Source organism: Cavia porcellus, unplaced genomic scaffold (assembly GCF_034190915.1).
Source record: "Cavia porcellus strain 051 isolate PalLab524CR breed Dunkin Hartley unplaced genomic scaffold, mCavPor4.1 scaffold_25, whole genome shotgun sequence".
Lineage (NCBI taxonomy): Eukaryota > Metazoa > Chordata > Mammalia > Rodentia > Caviidae > Cavia > Cavia porcellus.
The window spans coordinates 30,656,310-30,674,012 of NW_026947508.1; the positions used below are offsets into that span (position 1 = coordinate 30,656,310).

The following is a 17,703-nucleotide window of genomic DNA, read 5'->3' on the forward strand; positions in this document are numbered from 1 at the left end:
GAGAAAGAGGTGATGGCTGCAGGGGAGACATCTGTGCCTGGCTGGCCAGGGTGTGGTGGGTAGATTGAGGACTGAGCCTTGCAGCAGGAGTTGGGGTGGGACCAGAGTTTTCCTGAGATAAAATCTAGAGAACCAGAGATTGATTAGACACCAAAGCAGGGGGAAGGAGATGAGAGCTGGTGGTGATACCTAGTCTGTGGCTCCAGGGGTTGGATAGTTGGTAAGGATGTTCACTGAGACAGTAGACACAAAAAGAGGAGGGAAGGTGTTGCGTTTTAGACATTTGGAGTTCGTTTACATGCTGGGCACCGTGCATTTGAGAGACCAAAGTGAAGGAGACAGAAGGTGGAGGTAAAATCAGGTGCAAAGGCCCTGAGGCAGGAGAGACCGTGAAGTCTGTAAAGAGTGCTGAAAGGCTCAGGCAGGTGGGAGCATTGCAGAAGGGAGAGAGCAGAGGCCTTGCCACACAGGGCCTGTAGGTTGTTACAGGAGGTAAACAGAAAACACATCTGGGAAGATAGGAGGCAGCATGTTTCTCGGGACACCTTCTCTTCCTCTTCTTGCCCATGCTCCCAATTAAGGGATCGTGGATTCCTGATCTTTAAAATGGACCTGACGTCCCTGCCATCGCCACAGTGGTGAGGTGGCTGAATGTGAGGTCCTTGCAGTGTGGCCCCTGATCTTTGGGAACTTGCTGTCCAGCAAGCGAGCAGGCACAGAGACAGACCTTGCTGTGTACCACGTGCTGTGATGGGCCGTAGTACCAGGTAGTCCATGTTTGCTGAGTGAAGCTCTCAGGCTTGTAGGAGGGGTTTGACTAGCCTGGGGGTAGGGAGTATGGGAAGTCTCAAAAATGAGCCTGACTCCCAAGCCGGGTCCTAAAGGATAATTAGGAATCTGGGTGGGGACGGAGCCCTGCAGACGAGGACATGGGCGGAGGGGTGGCAGCCTGGAGGAAGGGCTGGGCTGGGAGCACTGAAGTTGTCCTGCGGCCGCAGGGCCAGTGTGCAGCTGTGAGGCGCGCAGGGCACATGGTGGTGGTGGGGTCAGATACCACAGAAGACTGTTCCCCTTGTAGGGGATGTGGAGTCACAGAAGGAGAAGTGCCTGATTAGTGGAGGACTGGATCCACGTAGAGGGAGGGCAGGGCCAGCCAGGGAGGCCGGATGGAGTCATTGAGGTTTAGTCTGGGGTAATGACCATGCTGTCACATCTGTGGGATTTATTTACACTTTTTTTTGGTCTGTTTTCTTTTTATCAGTACTGGGAATCAAACTCACGACCGCCTGCTTGTAAGACAGGTGCTTATGCCACTGAGCTAAATCCCCAGCCCCATCTGTGGGATTTATCACAAGGGATGGGACTTCAAACAAGAGTTTTTTTCTCCTTTTTAAAGATGTTTTTTAAAACCCAGAATTGTGGGGCTGGGGATTTAGCTCAGCGGCATAAACACCTGCCTTGCAAGCAGGTGGTCGTGAGTTCGATCCCCGGTACCGATAAAAATGAAAAAGACAAAAAAAAAAAAAACCCAGAATTGTGAGCACGCACACACCAGGCAGCAGGAACCCTGGCCTCCACCCACCCCCTGCCCTGCCATTGGCTCGTTCTGTGACCTTGAATTAGTTAATCACTTAACTTCTCAGGGCTTTAGGTGGCTCTTGGGTAAGGTGCAAAAGGAGGGGCACTGGGAAAGACTTTGTCTCACCTCCTGGGGTGTAGGGTCCCCTCAGGGCGCAGGAGAGATGCAGGGGTGGGGGGCAGCTGCCTTCCTTCTTTCTGCCAGGGGGGAGGGGAGAGAAGGAGGGGAAGGACAAGGACAAGGATGAGCTCATGTATTTTCATGCCGTGGCCTCTACACGCAGCCCCACAGTCCCAGCTCACAGAGCCTGGGAGGCCACTCTGGGGTGGGCTGACCCCTCCCACAAGCAGCCACTCTGCTATTGTTCAAGATGGAATTGGTCCCAGGAAGCTTGGAGCCTCCGAAAATCACTATGAATTTTGCAAAACAGCTCTGAGGCGATAAAGCATGTCAGAAGAATCAAATGTAGAGATCCCTATTTAGAAACCCCACTCTGGACAGACAGAGCCTGGAGGATGGATGGGGCAGCTCGCAGGCCCTAAGTGCCCCTCCTCTAGCCAGGGGTGGGTGCCTGCCGGCTCCTGGAGAGGAGACAAGTCCCTGGCCTCAGCTTCTCTCCAGTTCCACTGGTCTCCTTAGATTTGAGCCCCTCACAAAACATCCCCCTTCTTTTCCCAATGTACCTATACTTTTTTTTTTCCTTTTGAAAGAAGCAGCTTTATCATTTTGTAAAAAAAAAGGATACATATGCTCATTGCAAAAAAATCAGACAATATGGAAAAGTTCAAAGAAAAATGTAAAAACCACCTCAGATCTCACCAGCCAGAGATAACCACATAACATTTTGGTGAAGGTCCTTCCAGACTTCTCTCTGTGCATAAATATACACAAATAGATCCACGTATGCAGTTCCACCCTGAGTGAGATCAGACGACACATGCTGTTTTGTCACCTGTTTTTTTCCCCCCACTCAGCAATATGTCATGGACATTCCTCATGTCAATTCATATACATCCACCTCAGAGCTTTAATGCCTGCATTGTGTGGATGGACATACAGGTCTGTGGTTATGCCTCCCTGGGTTCCCCCAGCCCCCAGTCAACTAAGCGTTTTTTTTTTTTTTCCTAGCGGTTTTGCTCTCATAAACATCCCTGCAATGGATATCTATATGCTTTTCATTTATTCATTCATCCTACAGATATTTATTGCGTTCTGTGTACCAGATCAGTGCTCGGTGTCAGGTATAGAAATGGTGCCTAAAGCGGACACCGACAGTCCTTGCCCTAGGAAGTTTGTGTTTGAGTGGGGAGGTGGGGTGTAGCAGGAAAGACAACAACAACAAAAATCTTTTCCCCTGATCTGTACAAGTTTTAAGCAGTTACACAAGAAATTGTCAATTAGCGGTTGATTATAGCAAAAGTAAAGTACACTTAGTATAGAAGCAAAAGTTCTGGCCACAAGAGAATCAAACAAGGGGTCACCTAGGTTCGGGGAGGCTTCTCAGAGGCCTTGACACTTAGATGGAAAGGTACTATCAGCAGGGGGCTGGGGGTGGAACTCGGTGGTAGCGCGCTTGTCCAGTGTGTGCAAGGCCCTGAGATTGGTTCTCAGCACTGGGGAGAAACAGGGAAAAGAAGAGAAAGATTAGTGGGCAAAAGGCAGGGAGCAGTATTTCTGATGGACACGTATGGGAAAGTCCTACAGATGGAATGTTGGATCACAGGCAAGCAGGGGTTACCTTTTGTCACATACTCTGAATTGTTCTTCGTGGAAGTTCCACGGATTTATAATCCCATAAAGGGTGCTCTGTGTGAGCGTTGCAGAGATTCAGTAAGAGCTTGCACGGAGGGTTAAGCATAGTGTTCATGCATAGGAAGTGAGCTGGTTGGGGCGATGTCATTATTATTATAATTATCTTTGCCAATCTAATCAGTGAAAAATGATATCTCATCTTTGTTTTTAACCAACGTGTCTTTTTTTTCCGACTCTGCAGGAAATTGAGCCTTTGGGGGGGCGGGAAATGAACCATCCTTCTTTCTTAAGCCACCTTTGTCAGACGCCTTCCTGTGCCCCTTGGGGAGGCAGGATGTGCCCAGGGTCCCTGGCCTGCCACAGGATCCCTGGCCTGCACAGCGGAGTCCCATGTGGCTCTGGTTTCCAAAGGCAGGCACCAACAGCAGTGACAGCGAGGGAGTGGGAGGGGGCTTGGGACCCTGTGGGGAGGGCCAGGCAGGGGGTGGGGGGCTCGGGAGGCAGAATCCACATGCCATTAGGAGTGCTTAGAGATCCCAGGTGCTCCTGGATGATATTAATGCAGCTATATGAATATTAATGGCATGTCCATTAATATTAATGACAATAATAAACAAGTGTGAGGATTATTTTTAAAGAGGACTGCTTCTCCAGCTGTTGCCTCCCTTCATTAAGACTTCGGAGGTCCCAGACTTCCTGTCTTCAGACCTCTGATGGAACACTGCGGCGTCCTCTCGACCTCTGCCCGGGCAGGGGCTGAGCTCAGGGGACGACGTTTCCACCACTTTGCATGAGGCGAATGAGTGCAGGATACCCCAAGTTTCCATCTGTCCCAGGGGCCGTGGGCCACATGCACTGAGGGAGGGGGGAGGAGGGAAGGAATGAATCGGCTTGTGTGTGGGCAGCCAGCTGCAGTGGCCCCACTTGTGACCCTCTCGGGCACAAGCCTCGTGATTTGTCCCCTGAGGAGCGTGGGCAGAGGGTGTACAGGGGCCAGTCTCTCGCAAAGGTGGCTAGAGGAATTACCCTGCTAAAGTGGTCATGAATTATAGAAAGGAAGGGGGGGAGGAAGGCCCGGAATATCGTATGTGTAAATAAACCGAGTGGCGGCCAGACATAAAAGCCAGCCACCAGGCTCTCATGCCCACAGCGCCCCTTCGCTGGCAGACCCGCCTCCTGCCAAGTACCACAGCGAGTCACTTACAACCTCCTTCTTCAAAGGATTTGTTAATAAGTCAGTGACGGAACATCTAAAGGGGAAAAATATTTCTCTTTATAGTTGGAGATAATTGTCCCAGGAAAAAAAAAAAACAACAAACCTTTAATTACAACTCACATGGAGAAAGCTTGATTTGTGGGCAGAGCCCAAATGCTGAGGAGCTGGATGTAAAATATTTGTAATATTTAGGGAACCTAGAGTTTTACATAAAAGTAAACAGCATTGCCTGAAGGCACAATTTCCAGCAACACAATAAAATGTGCAGTGAATTTATGGCGGCCATCCATTAGCTCTTACCAAGGCAACGTCGCCCCTATCTGTCGTCCATCATTATAATAGAGGGTTAATGCACCGAATTTACATAAAAAAGTCATATTGTCTGCATGAATTATTTACACTCGAAGCTGTTTTTACAGCTTGGTTTCAAGCTGGATTCTGGGAGAGATTCTGCCAGTAAATTACTCTGTGGAGACCTGGTTCTATAACTGTGCGCGGAGCCGGCAATGAAAAGAAAGGGAAATGGGCAGGCCCTGGCGGGTCGTTGGTGCTGACGCCTCTCCGGTGGGGGCTGCAGGCAGTGGTGGCGGCTTGGAGAGGCTGGTGGACCCTGCTGCAGACGGGACTCTGCCGCGGGGCCTGGGACCTCATCGTTATTGCCCATTGCCCATGTGCTCAAGGCCGGCCAGGGCTCTTGAAACCATAGCGATCTCATGCCAGAGGTGGCTGAGGGCTTCTGGTGGTCGAAGCATATAGTCTTTTAGGGATCAGGGTCCTGGAAAGGGGGGAGATGCCTCTGTGTCTGTTGGAGCAGAGGCTCAGTTCAGCAATGTGAGTGAGACCCATCACCCCCATTGCGCTGATGGGAAGACTGAGACCTGGAGAGGCACCTATTCAAGAGACAGGAAGTTCATTTATCCCAGGTGGGACAGTTCTGACTTGGGGGAGAGTAGGACTGGCATGGGCACCTCTCCTGTCTGCTTTTCTTCTGTTTTCTAAGACTTTTGGTTAATCAAAGACACCATTAGTGGTTGGGCTGGGTTGGGCTATTTGTGGCACTGGGTTGCTCTGATTTCCTTCCTTTGGGGTGTGGAGTACTGGGAGGACTGCTCATGTTTCCAGTGAGGTCGCATTTTGAGGAGCTGGTTATGCAATGGAAGGACCTGTGTTTTTAATCCCGTGTCAGCTACATACCCTCGGGTAACCTTTGGGGGTTCAATGTCCTCATCTGCGGAAAGGGATTTCTCTCCCTTCCCTCTCTCCCTCCCGACTCCCTCCCTTTTTCTTCCTTGTTTTACTGGGAACTGAACCTAGCTAGGATCTTTACGCTGAGCTACATCCCCAATCCTTTTCTTAACTTTTTATTTTGAGACAGGGTCTTGGTAGTTTGCTACGTTGCCTGGGGGGTGGACATGAATCTGTGACCCTCCTGCCTCAGCCTCCCAGAGCACTGGGATCAAGCTGTGTTTGTGAAATGGGATTTCTGATCTCAACCCTCCCAGCCTGCTTAAAAGGAATGGTAAGAGGCTCAACTGGGATCAAATGCTCTGTGAGGCTTGTGGGTGTTAAGGGCAAGGCCTCAGGTGACAGCAGTCTGAGGAGGGAAGCGTGGAGGTGGGGGTGGATAGAGGGAGTTACAAAGAGCATAAGATGGATAGATGGAGAGGTGAGGCCAGACAGTCTGACACAGGAAAGAAGAGAATCATAGGAGCAGAGAGACAGGGAGAGACAAAGAGGAAGACAGAGACAGAGAGGTGACCCCTGGGGAGAAAGGGGTCAGGGAAGCTCAGCTTGCTGAAGCGTGGGCTTTCTCAGCGTCCTCTAAATGCTTTCCTAAACGTGGGGAGGTTGGACGGGGCAGCGCCTGCCCTGAGGCTTGTGCCACTTTTTGCCTGGATCCTCCCCCTTCTCCTGCACCTGGCTTTTCTCTAGTCCGGGGCTCCCGCCTCTTGTCCGTTCGCTGTTCCGCACCAGGAGAAGGCCAGAGGTGGGTGCAGGCACCCTCCCTTCCCCTCCCCCAGCACCTGGGATGGGCACATGGCTGTCATCACCGTGGCTGCACTCGGTCTCCCGCTCCTGGAGCAGCCACGGCCATCTCAGGGGCCTGGAGACAACAAACGGCTCCCTGCTGATGGGCCGCTCACCGCTGCCTGCCTGCCGGCCTGTTCCGCTGCACACGGGCAGATAATCCTGTAAGGCAAGGGAACCCCTCCTGTCTGTGGTGGTGTGATTTAAACCTGAACTTTGCTTTGTTTTCTTTCATCCCCCCAGAGAAGCAAGATTTAGATTATAAATTTCTCTGTCTTCCTGGGAGCCTGTGTGCGCACATGCACACAGCACATGTGCACAGACACATGCTTGCACATGCACACAAAGGTGCTCACATGTTGCCAACTCCCTGTGCATGCACACCCAGACATGCCCTCCCTTTTCCAGACTACAGTGCACCTGTCAGCCACACAGGATGCATTTGTACACACACACACAACTCACGGCCACCGGTTAGGGTAGGTTAGATGTGTTGGTGGCTGGAAGCTTTTGGTGTGGGGTAGGAGATGAACTGCCTTGGGACACTACCATTTCAAGAAACCCTCCAGACTCTGTCACATGGAGGAGGGAGTGAGGTGTGTGTTCCTGTGTGTATGAGTGTGTCTCTCTGTGTTCCCGTGTGCACATGGGTGTGTTTCTGTGACCACCTTTGTTGAACATGGAGGTTGACAAGAGTATAGCACAGCCCAGGGACTGGAATTATGCCCACGGTGTCACTGTCACACTGTTGAGCTTGGGCAATCTGCTGTCTCTCTCTGGGCTTCAGCTTCTGCCGGCCCTTGAAGGTCTTGCGCCTTCTGACTTGCTAGTCTGGGTAGCCTTGAGGGTGTGTTTCTCCAAGGTGTACTACACTGGGCTTAAGAGTGTGTGTGCACAAGTGTGTGTGCATGTGTTTGATATGTGTTGGTGTGTTTGGGCTGAGTATATTTGTGCGTGTGTTTATGTGTATGTGTGAGTGTACTCTTAAGGGTGTGCTTTTCACAGCAGAGGATGCCGCGTGCCCATGATAGCACCCCGAGTCCATGTGTATGACAGTGTGTCTGGAAGTTGACCTGTGGCTCTGTGTTTGCTCAGTGGAAGAACTTGCAAGGGTGAGACCGAGCGGTACCCTGCACAGCCCCTGCTGTGGTTTGAATGTCTCTACAGAAACTCTTGTTGAAACTTAATCTCCATTGCGCAGCCTGAAGGGGACAGAAACAGAGACACTTTTGAAGGTCATCAAGGTGAGACGGGGCCATCATGGTGGCCTAATCTTATGAGGCACTGTGCTCATAACGAGCTCGCATGCTCAGCCTTTGTTGTTGTGTGATGCCCTGTGCTACTTAGGGACTCCGCTGAGACCCTGCCAGCAAGAAGACCTCACCAGATGTGGTTGCCTGATCTTGTACCCCTCAGCTTTGAGAATTGTAAGCCAGATAAGCTTGTTTTTTTGTGTATTTTCCATGTCCTGTCTTCTAGCACAATACAGAGCTCCTCAGCCTTCATCTGTGGCATTGGTCAGCACTGGATGCATGAGACATTTACTCCTAGATGCTCAGAGGCAGACTCAATGAGGGTAGGGATATTAGCCATTTTGTTCGTGTTTGTGTTCCCACTATTGGAACAGTCTCTGGCAGAGTGGCATCGTACATAATCAATAAATATCTGCCGATTGAGTGAGTGGCTCTACCTCCCTCTGCAAGTATCCCTCTTCACGAGGGCTTCACCACTCTCCTTGGACCTGCACCTGCTCTTCAAGTCCCCTTGTTTTGTTCAGCCTTTTCTGTGTTACTGGCCTGTTCCTGAGTGCCTTGCTGGTGTTTACTTTTTATTGACCAGTTGAAGTTTTGTCTTGGTATCGATTTAGGATAAAAGTCCTCAGAGAGGTGGTTTTTCCGTGGAGTACCGGGATTTTGTGTGAAGGTCAGGGGCAGCGTTTTGATGGTGCGGGTGACGGAGATGGGGAGAGAGATGGCCCTGCTCCAAGGCTCTGTCCCCCGATTCAGAGGGCCAGCTCTGCAGTCGTGGGTTCAGGTTCTGGCGTCCTGCCTGAATTTCCCATACGTCCATGTGTGGCTTCTCGGAAATCACTAGGAATCTTTGTTCCACTGTCCATCCCTGTGGTGGCCACAGACCTGGGCCCCAGCTCAGATGGCTTCTTGGTCTCACTTTTTGCTTTCCCCTCAGACAGGTCTGTGTCCCAAGCTTAAGGAATCCCCTCAATCCCACAGCTCAGCTGTCACCAGATGAAGAGACCGGGGAAGGCCAGGGCTCAGTGCTGGAGGGCAGCCATGTGAGAAAGCTGCCCTCAGCCTGAGGACAGGCGGCCATGTAGCTGGAAATGGGCCCTGGGGGAGGGGAACACCTGGCCACGGGATCCTGGCCCCTGGGGTTTCAGGAGGTTGTGGTCAGTTAGAGGCACTGGAGTTTGGTGGCACGTGCCTGAAGTCTGATGAAGGGTTAGGATCCCCAGGCTGGTCTTGTGCTTGGCTATGGGGGAGTCAAGGGCACGGCATGAAGGAACTTAGGACTGCAGGGTGAAGATGGGCTTTGGGGGTCAGGGTGAAGGGCCAGTGGTCCTGTCTGCAGGGAGTGATGATGTCTGTATCAAAGCCATCTGAGGATGGTGGCACAGAGCCAGGGGCAGGTGGGAGTGAGGCGTGGTCGGTCTGTGGATCACAGTGCAGGACCCAGGCACAGTGATCAGATTCAGACAGAGCTGAGCTGTAGTTTCACCTTAACCAGCCCTGTGACCTTGGGAGAAATTTAACCTGACTCTTATAGACAAAATGGAAATGGATCAAGCTGTCACTATTACGAGTGTTTTTATTTAATTTTTTTTTTTTTTTTTATGAGTAACCAGGGATCGAACTCACAACCACACGCTTGCAAGGCAGGTGCTTATGCCGCTGAGCTAAATCCCCAGGTGTTTATTAAAAAAAAAAAAAAGCTGCCCAGCTCTAAGAAAGGGAGACCTTCTCCACAGGAATGAAAAGATCCAGGGTTTTGCTAATCTCAAATTAGTGTGAGGGTCTGGTAGTGATGGTGAAGTTCGTGATATGTAGAAAAGATGGTAGCTATCCCTGGGGCTAACATGGGTTCACCAAGACCAGGCGAGTTCTTCAAGTTCGGGGCAGCTTAATGTCTGCTAGGGGGAGGGGGGTGAAGAAAATGACGTGTGTAGGATTGGAAGAAGATCATTACTAAGCACCATGTGTGTGCCAGGAACTCCACACGCACCATCTCACATAATCCTTACAAGCTTGTGTCCATTTTATGGATGGGAAAGTCTCTGGGACTATAAGTGACCTGCCCAAGACCATGGAGCTGGGATTTCAACCTGGATGTGTCTGACCCTTTCTGCTGTGTCACACCATAGCTCTGATGACATTAGTCTCTTGTGACCCTCGAGGACATGTGGGGCCACTGGGAGGGCACAGAGATGGCTGCCATCTGGCTAAATGATAGTCATGAGTCCCTCCTGTAGGAAGCCTTTAGAGACTCCCACAGCCTCTGCCTTCCATCCTGTTCCCATCAGTCTATGTTCCCACTGGCCTGTGACAGGAGGAAGTGGCAGGAGCTCAGAGGGACAGAGAAAGCTCAGGGAGCAGAATGAAAGTCCAGAAAGATCTCAGCAGACTGGAGGCCAAAGTGAATTAACATGAAGAAATATCACAGCAGCAAGTGCTGAGGCCTAACCATGAGAGCACAGTGGAGGGAAGAGCAGCTCATGACAGAGGGCTGAGGAGCTCACGTGCCAGCCAGTTGAACCAGTAAACTGCATTAAAAGAAGTGGCGTATCTGGGACAAGGGAGGGGACCGTCCTCCTGCTTCAGCCTACTCTCAGTCCTGGAGCTGTTTCAGTTGTAGATATTTGAAGGTCAGATGCTACTTTCTGTTTTTCTAGTGCTTTTCTCATTCCTTGTGGGGGGGAGTTTGACCTTATGATTTTATCCAGAGTGGGCCCACAAAGCGACACCTTTAAAGGTAACAGAAAACAAAAATGCAGATTTTCTGAGCTTTTGTTTGAGTGTCAGGTCTTGGCTTTCACCTTTATGCCAAACTAGCATCAGCAAGGGAGAGGGCTGCGCCAGTCTGGGATGTTCTGGCGCTGGGAGGGGTCTTGGTCCCCGTCCACCCCCTTCCCAGCTGGCTCCTTTGCTTCTTGGAGGCTGCATCCTCGAGGCCAGTGCTGCCAGGGCCGCAGGGCTGGCTGTGTTCTGCAGGAGGCTGGGTGGGAGCAGGGAGCCTCGAATTGCTCACACTGGGCTGCATCTCTGCTTGAGCTGGGTGTCACCTGCCAAGCTGAATTGGGTACAGGAAGCGCCTGGCTGGGAGACACACTGTTTAACTTGGAGGTTCTGCTCTACTCTGAAATGCACTTCTTCTGGCAGCTGCAGTGAAGTGAAGCTGTTGAGCTTCCCTCTCTTATGCCAGACTCACAGCCACTTTTTCCTGAGAAAGAAACAGGCCTCCAGACAGTTTTACTCATTAAAGACTTCTTTTCCTCCTAAATCTGTTTTTGTGATTTTTTTTTTTTTTCACGAACGGAAAAGTAAAACGGATGATATTGAGATAAACAAGGCATTTGTGATAGGAAGGTTAAAGCAGATTGTTGGGGGTGGGGAGGGGGGCTGGAAACGCCCCACGCTTCTGCACACAGGCTGCTCATAGCCTGTTGGGGATGGGAGTGGAAGTGTGCGTGCGTCTGCCCAACTCCTAGCCCAGGGGAGCCTGCTCCTTCCAGTGTGTTGGGGTTCACTGGGAAAGGTAGTGGGGAAGGGAACTATGGTTGAAGAGCCTACTAAGTGCTATGCTTGTAATCTGCACAAGTCCTTGTAACAACCCTGGGTGGTCAGACCTATTTTACAGATTTGGCAAGTTGAGGCTCAGATGGGTTAAGGTTCACGAGCCAGGGTGCATTGAATGTCCATCTGTCTAACCTCTGATACCATGCTTTTTTGGCTATACTTTGTTTCCCAGAGCAGTGTTTTAAGCCAGAAGATCCTAAAGGAGGAAGAAGAGAAGAGGAGGAAGATGAAGAGACACTGGCTGGTCCTGAGGAGTGGACATCTTGCCTGGTGAGACTGAATGAGACACTGATCACATGAGTGGAGTTGCTGGGTTCTCACAACTGTGGGTGGTGTGGGGAGTGTGTGTGTATGTGTGTGTGTGTGTGTGTGTGTGTGTGTGTGTGTGCGCATGTATGTGTGGGTAGAAGGTGTGAATGGGTTTGGCTGATAACCAAGACAGGCTTCCTGGAGGTGCAGAGCCCAGACAGTCCAGAGGAGCTGAGTGCATGGCTTTGCAGCAGCAGGAACCAAGGCAGTGAGTGGAGGTAGCCACAGTGGGCAGTGGTGCTTGGGGACAGCGTCGGTGTGGGCATGAGAGGACCTGGATGGAGAGCATGACCCAAGAAAGAGCCCTGGGAGGCGGCTGTGTGGTTCTTGTTCTGGCTCTGCCATTGACTGCTGTGTGATCCTAGACAAATCCCTTTCCCTTTTGGGGCCTCTGAGTTTTCAACTGGACCACAGGAGCCCTACGGATCCTTGCAGGGTCCATGAAGGAAGGTGACTGTAGAATTCAGAGGGTTGATTGTCAAGACCTGGTATTAGCATCATGAAGCTTAGAACCGACAGGGCCCCCAGGAATCATCTACCTAAGCTCTTATTTACATTTTAACGATAAAAGGGAGCCACTGAGGCAAAGGGAAGGGAGATGGGAGGGGGCAAAGAGGGCATCCCAAAGAGGGGGCAAAGAGGCCAGAGGCCTCATGTGACGAAAGGCACGGGTGGAGGCAAGAGACAGGTGTGTAGGGAGCATCAGGGAGTTTTGTCTCCCTCCTCTGGGTAATGGGCACCCCTGGGGGGTGTGACTGGTATGTCAAAGGGGCCATTTTGAGAGGAGGTGGTGGCAGCTTTGTGGATGATGGAGTGGACTGGAGCTGGGAGTGGGTGCAGGCCCAGGACTCACACTGGCAGGGCTGGTTAGGAGGCCCTGCGTGGTGGGCGGAGCCGGGGCTTGAGACCACACCTGCTCCTGAGGGGTAGGATGTGGGTTGGATAGGGCGCATCACCAGATTGGAGGGAAGAGTGGGACTCTCGGGTGCTGGCAGGCCACACAGGAGGGGAGAGCTGTTTGTTGGGCTGACGATTGGTTCCATTTTAGATCTGGTGGCTTTGAGGTGTCCATGGGACACATGTTATGCACTCTTGCGCCTGTTTATGTGCCAAGGATGGCCAGATGCCTCCTTCCTGTAGCTGTCAGTGTAGGGGCATCATGCAGGGCTCAGCCTCCTTCAGAGAATAGAGATCTGCAGTTCTGGCTCCTGCACCTTTTATGCTTCAGGAAACAAAGAGCATAGAGAGAATGTGTGTTGACTTTAAGTAAGACATGGATTCTAGTCCCGGTGCCTTTTTGCATGGTGTTATGAGTGTGTGTGATACTAGATACTAGAGACCCGACCACTGAGCTACACCCCTAGGTCCTTTTTATTTTGAGATAAGGTCTTGCTAAGTTACCTGGGCTAGCCTTGAGCTTTTGTTCAGTTATTAAGTGGGTTTAAGCAAACCTCTGTTATACGCAGTGGTGTCCTGGAGTGGATTCCAGAGGCCCATAGAATTGAGTAAGGACACTTCTTTTCAACTCCCTGTTCACCAGCATCACTGTCACAGCTTGAAAGGCACCATCATGAGAATATTCACACCACAGCAGTTGGCAAATAGTACAAATCATTTTTGTTTTGTTTTTTGTGGTACTGGGGATAGAACCGAGGGCCTTTGAGCTGAGCTATAGCCCTCTTTTAAAATTTTATTTTATTTTAACTTTGACACAGGGTCTTGCTAAGTTCTAAGTTGCCTAGTCTGGGCTTGAGCTTGTGCTCCTCCTGCCTCAGCCTCCCAGAGTGTTGGAATTACAGGTGTGTACCGCCACAGCTGGCTCAGAGCATTTTGTTCTTCCCAAGAGCCGCTTCCCAAATTACAGTGAATACTTACTGCTTGCAGAGTTATGAGGAGGACGGGCTGCAGAGCTCCCAGGCCCCACATGCTTGGCTGCAGAGCACCCAGGCCGCACAGCTACACACATGCTTGGCTTACAGCAGTTTCTTAGTAAGTACAGCTGCCTTCTCTTTTGACCTTTGCTTTGTAGGAGAAATCTATTGCTTCATTTGCTCAGAACAGCGGCCTTTCTTCAGCCGGCGGCAGCTCTTTTCTCTCAGGCTCTGTGGTCCCAGTGGAAGCCGCCATCTTCCTCCCTTGGCCTCCACAGAGAGGTGAGTTGAAAGGATGAGGACTTTGGAGTCTTGTGAGTCTAAGTCTGAATCTTGGCTCTGCCTCATACTAGCTGCCTGATGACCTTGGGCAAATTATTTAATGACTCTGAGCCTCAATGAAATCCCCCGTAACTGGGGAGGGACATGTCCCCCTCATTAAGTTGTTGTGAGACTGGATGAGGTCATGGGGCTGAGGCCTGGCACTGAGGCCGCAGTTTCAGTGAAAGCTGGGCCAGTGCAGCCTCTTTCCCCTCGAGCGTCCCCTGGGCACTTGGGCCAGCCTGATGGCAGGTGGTGGAGTGGGGATGAGGCTGCAGACTGTGCGAGAGGGGCCCTGGTGCAACACGTGGGTCAGGCCGGGCTGTGGCTGGGGTGCAGTGTATTTTGAGGGCAGTGGAGGGGAACCCCGTGTCAGGTCGGCTTGCTCTGCCAGCCCCCCACCTGCAGCTCCACAGATGAGCTCCTGCGTGAGCCACCTCCTGGGTTTCTGGGGCGGCAGCCAGGCCACCCTGATTTACCACCCAGCCCCAAGCAGATTAAATCACCCAGAGTCATTTGAATTTTACCCAGCCTTGTCACACAAATCTTAAAAACTGCTGTCTGGCTCGAAAACTTTCTCTTCACTTTTTGGAGGAAGATGAAGTGCTTTAGAAATTGAGGCAAAGTGGGAAAAAAGAGGGCTTTCTGGGGATTTCTGCATCTTCAGGACAGGCCAGAGTTAGAGAGACAGAGAGAGAGAGAGAGAGAGAGAGAGACAGACAGACAGACAGACAGACAGACAGAGAGAGAGAGACAGAGAAAGAGAGAGAGAGAGATTGCTGAATTGCTGAAGAGGCCTCTGGGCAATGTCAGCTTTGGACATTGGACACAGTCTGTTAACATCTCTGAGTCTCACAGGATTGTGGTGAGAGTCAAAATGGGTAGGTGTGCAAACTGTTTGGTAGACTCCAGTTCTGAGATTACTAATTGGGGAGGTGGGACAAATGGCTACAGTACTGTCGCAGTTCATGGACTTGATTTTTTTCACAATTCTGGTCACAAACCGACTTGGATGAGAACTGAATTAAAATCTATGGTTAGGTTCAAAGTGGGCCTTCTGGAGAAATTTGATTTGGTCATCATCTAGTTTGGTTTGCAACCAGAATTGTGGAGAGAAAGGAGTTCATGAACTGAGGTCCCACTGTATGGTGATGAATCATAGATGGCAGAGATCTGAGGGATCTCTGGGCCTTAAAAGGGGGCATCACTGGAGCTCTACAGCTGAGAGGCCGAGTGAGCCTGTCCTTCCCACAGTGTGTGTCCACAGTGTGTGTGTGGATGGGGAAAAACCCTGTACCGACTTTGGCACATTGGTTGTTTCTGACCAACTAGGAATTGGTTCAAGTTGGCCCAATCATGTAGAAGCTCAGAACTGTTGATAGATGCCAGAGGAAATATATTCAATCTCTGTCTGAATTTGAGAGAGAAAAATGTGACTCTAATTTCTGGCAGACCACTGGTGTGCCTAGGAGCACTGGTCTGAGAATGTAGCCTGTGTAGAGAGGTAGGAAGAGCCTAGAAAAATCACAGAAAAATGGAGTCCTTGTCCTGATCAAACTGTCCCTGAAAGCCTGTTGCATCTGCAGTGTTCAGTAAACAAGCTGTTAAATCTGCTTCATTAAGCCCGTTGGATTTCATTTCTGTATTGTTTGCAACATGAAAGTTGACACAAGGAACTGAGGGTTGGAGTACAGTAGTAGAGCACTTGCCTAGTAGTGTGGACAAGGGCCTGGGTTCAATCCCCAGGAACACACACTCACACACACATACACACATGTGTTGGGCGCAGGCGCTCAACATACCATACCCCACCCGGGACTAAGGACCACGCCAGCTTTCGCAATGCGCTACATCCCTCTCCAAATTAGCCACCCCGTGCTCACTCCGTATTCACCCCGTGCCGACTCTGTGGCAACCCCTGATTGGCCACAGCTGGGTATATTGGCCAGAGCCCGAGTTCCCATCCCAACCCTGCCTCCTCGTGGCAGCCTGTGATTGGTCACGGCTGAATATATAAGCCAGAGCCCGCGTCAATAAAGCGGCAGTTACCTGTTATCCACAAGAGCGTCCTCTGTCTCATTGGGGGCTGCGCCGGTCACACACGGGCATGCTGACACAGAATGATGGAGGGATCCAAGTGTGAGATAGGAGTCTGCTTGGTATTAGGTAGCTGCCAGCAGGAGAACACCTGGGTTGGAGGAAAGAGTTGGTGTGTGTGTGTGTTGGGATGGTGGTAGAAGGGGACCACAGAAGTAAGTCCGGAAGGAAGTTTGGGGCTGAATGACGAAAGGTCTCAGATGTGCGTTTAATAACTTGGATTTGATTCTCTAGGCAGTGGGGAGCAACTGAAGATTTGTGAGCAGAGTCATGTTGAGGGGAGTTAGAGATGTGATCTCAGTGATATTTTGGGAAGACCAGCCTAAGAATGGAGTATATAAGCCAGTTGTGTTGGTGCACACTTAGAATGCCAGAACTTTGAGAGACTGAGACGGACAATTGCACGTTTGAGCCCTGCCTCAGTAACTTAGCAATTTAGTAAGAGCCAGTCTCAAAATAAGAACAATAGGGCTGGGGATGCAGTTCAATGAGAAGGCCCCGAGTTCAGTTTTCAGTGCCCCCTCCTCCAAAGTGGGATATGTATCGGTTGGATTAGACGGAGAAGTCGGGAGCTGAGACTCGAAAAGTATCCAACTGGGTGTAGTGTGCACACCTATAATCCTAGCAGTTGGAATGCTGAGACACGATTTCCACAAGTTCGTGGCCAACGTGGGCCACATGGTGAGTTCAAAGAAGGCCTGAACTACATAGCAAGACCCTGCCTCAAAAACAAACAAACAAACAAAAACAACCACAAAACCCAAAACAACAACAGCAAAAAACACATACTGATAACTGCATGTTGTTCAGGTATTTTCTCACTTAAACCCTAAAACAACCTCAAGCCCCCCCCCCCCTGTATGTATGTATGTATATATATGGTTTAAATTGACTTTCAAAGATCTTGAGTAACAGAATGTGGACTTCAGCTCAGGTCAGCTGACTCATACCCTTAGTCTTCATGTTTACCAAAATACAAGAGACCAAGGTAGACTAGACAGAGAGGAGACCGTGGGATAAGGGTCATTTGGGTACCAAAGTGCTTGCTGTGTGCCTATTGAAGTCAGAAAGTGGATGAGGGGTGCTATCTCTGTCTCGCTGTCTCTCTCTGTGTCTCTGTCTCTCTCCTTGTGTGTGCTGGGGATTGAACCCATGGCCTTATGCACGTTAAGCATATGTTCTACCACTGAGCTACACAGTCATCTCTATTAATATTTTTAAAAACACTTTCCCTAGAGTGCTAGACATTATAATCAGATGAGAAGATTAAGTAGAAAATATAAGTAGTGGGGAGAGGAGTAAATAATCACAGATTGCAGATGAGCGATTACCTGGAAATCCTGAGATAATTTCTTGAAAAACGATTGGGGGAAAAACAGTTTAGTTTAAAAAAAAAAAAAAAGCCAGTAACAAAACAATATACATAGGCCATAGCTTTTCTATTTATAAAAATGAAGGTAAAATAAAAGGTCTCATTCACAGTGACAAGAAGAAAACAAAAACATAAAATACTTGGAATTAAACTTTAAAAGGAGTGTGTAGCATTACGTAAAGAAACCCAGGAAACTCTTGAGGATCTAAAAGATTTGAGCAAATATGAGCCATGCCTGGTTGCTGGGTGGAAATATTCAGTACCGTACAGGTGCTGTTTCTCCTTAAATGAACTCACAAAACTAAGATAATTTAATCAAAATCCCAACCAGAAAATTATTTTTGAAT

At 50.1% G+C, this 17,703-nt stretch overlaps 1 long non-coding RNA gene across 3 annotated transcripts in view; it reads left to right on the top strand.

Moving 5' to 3' along the window:
• The window catches only part of LOC106025373 (uncharacterized), a 93,543-nt gene that overhangs the window by 33,920 nt on the left and 41,920 nt on the right, over nucleotides 1-17,703 (top strand). For 2 of the 3 annotated variants that reach the window (XR_010043102.1, XR_001198977.3), the window contains exons 2-3: nucleotides 11,559-11,656; nucleotides 13,725-13,848. This is a non-coding gene — a long non-coding RNA (uncharacterized LOC106025373). The remainder of the gene's footprint in view (nucleotides 1-11,558; nucleotides 11,657-13,724; nucleotides 13,849-17,703) is intronic. The other variant, XR_010043103.1, reaches the window with a different exon arrangement.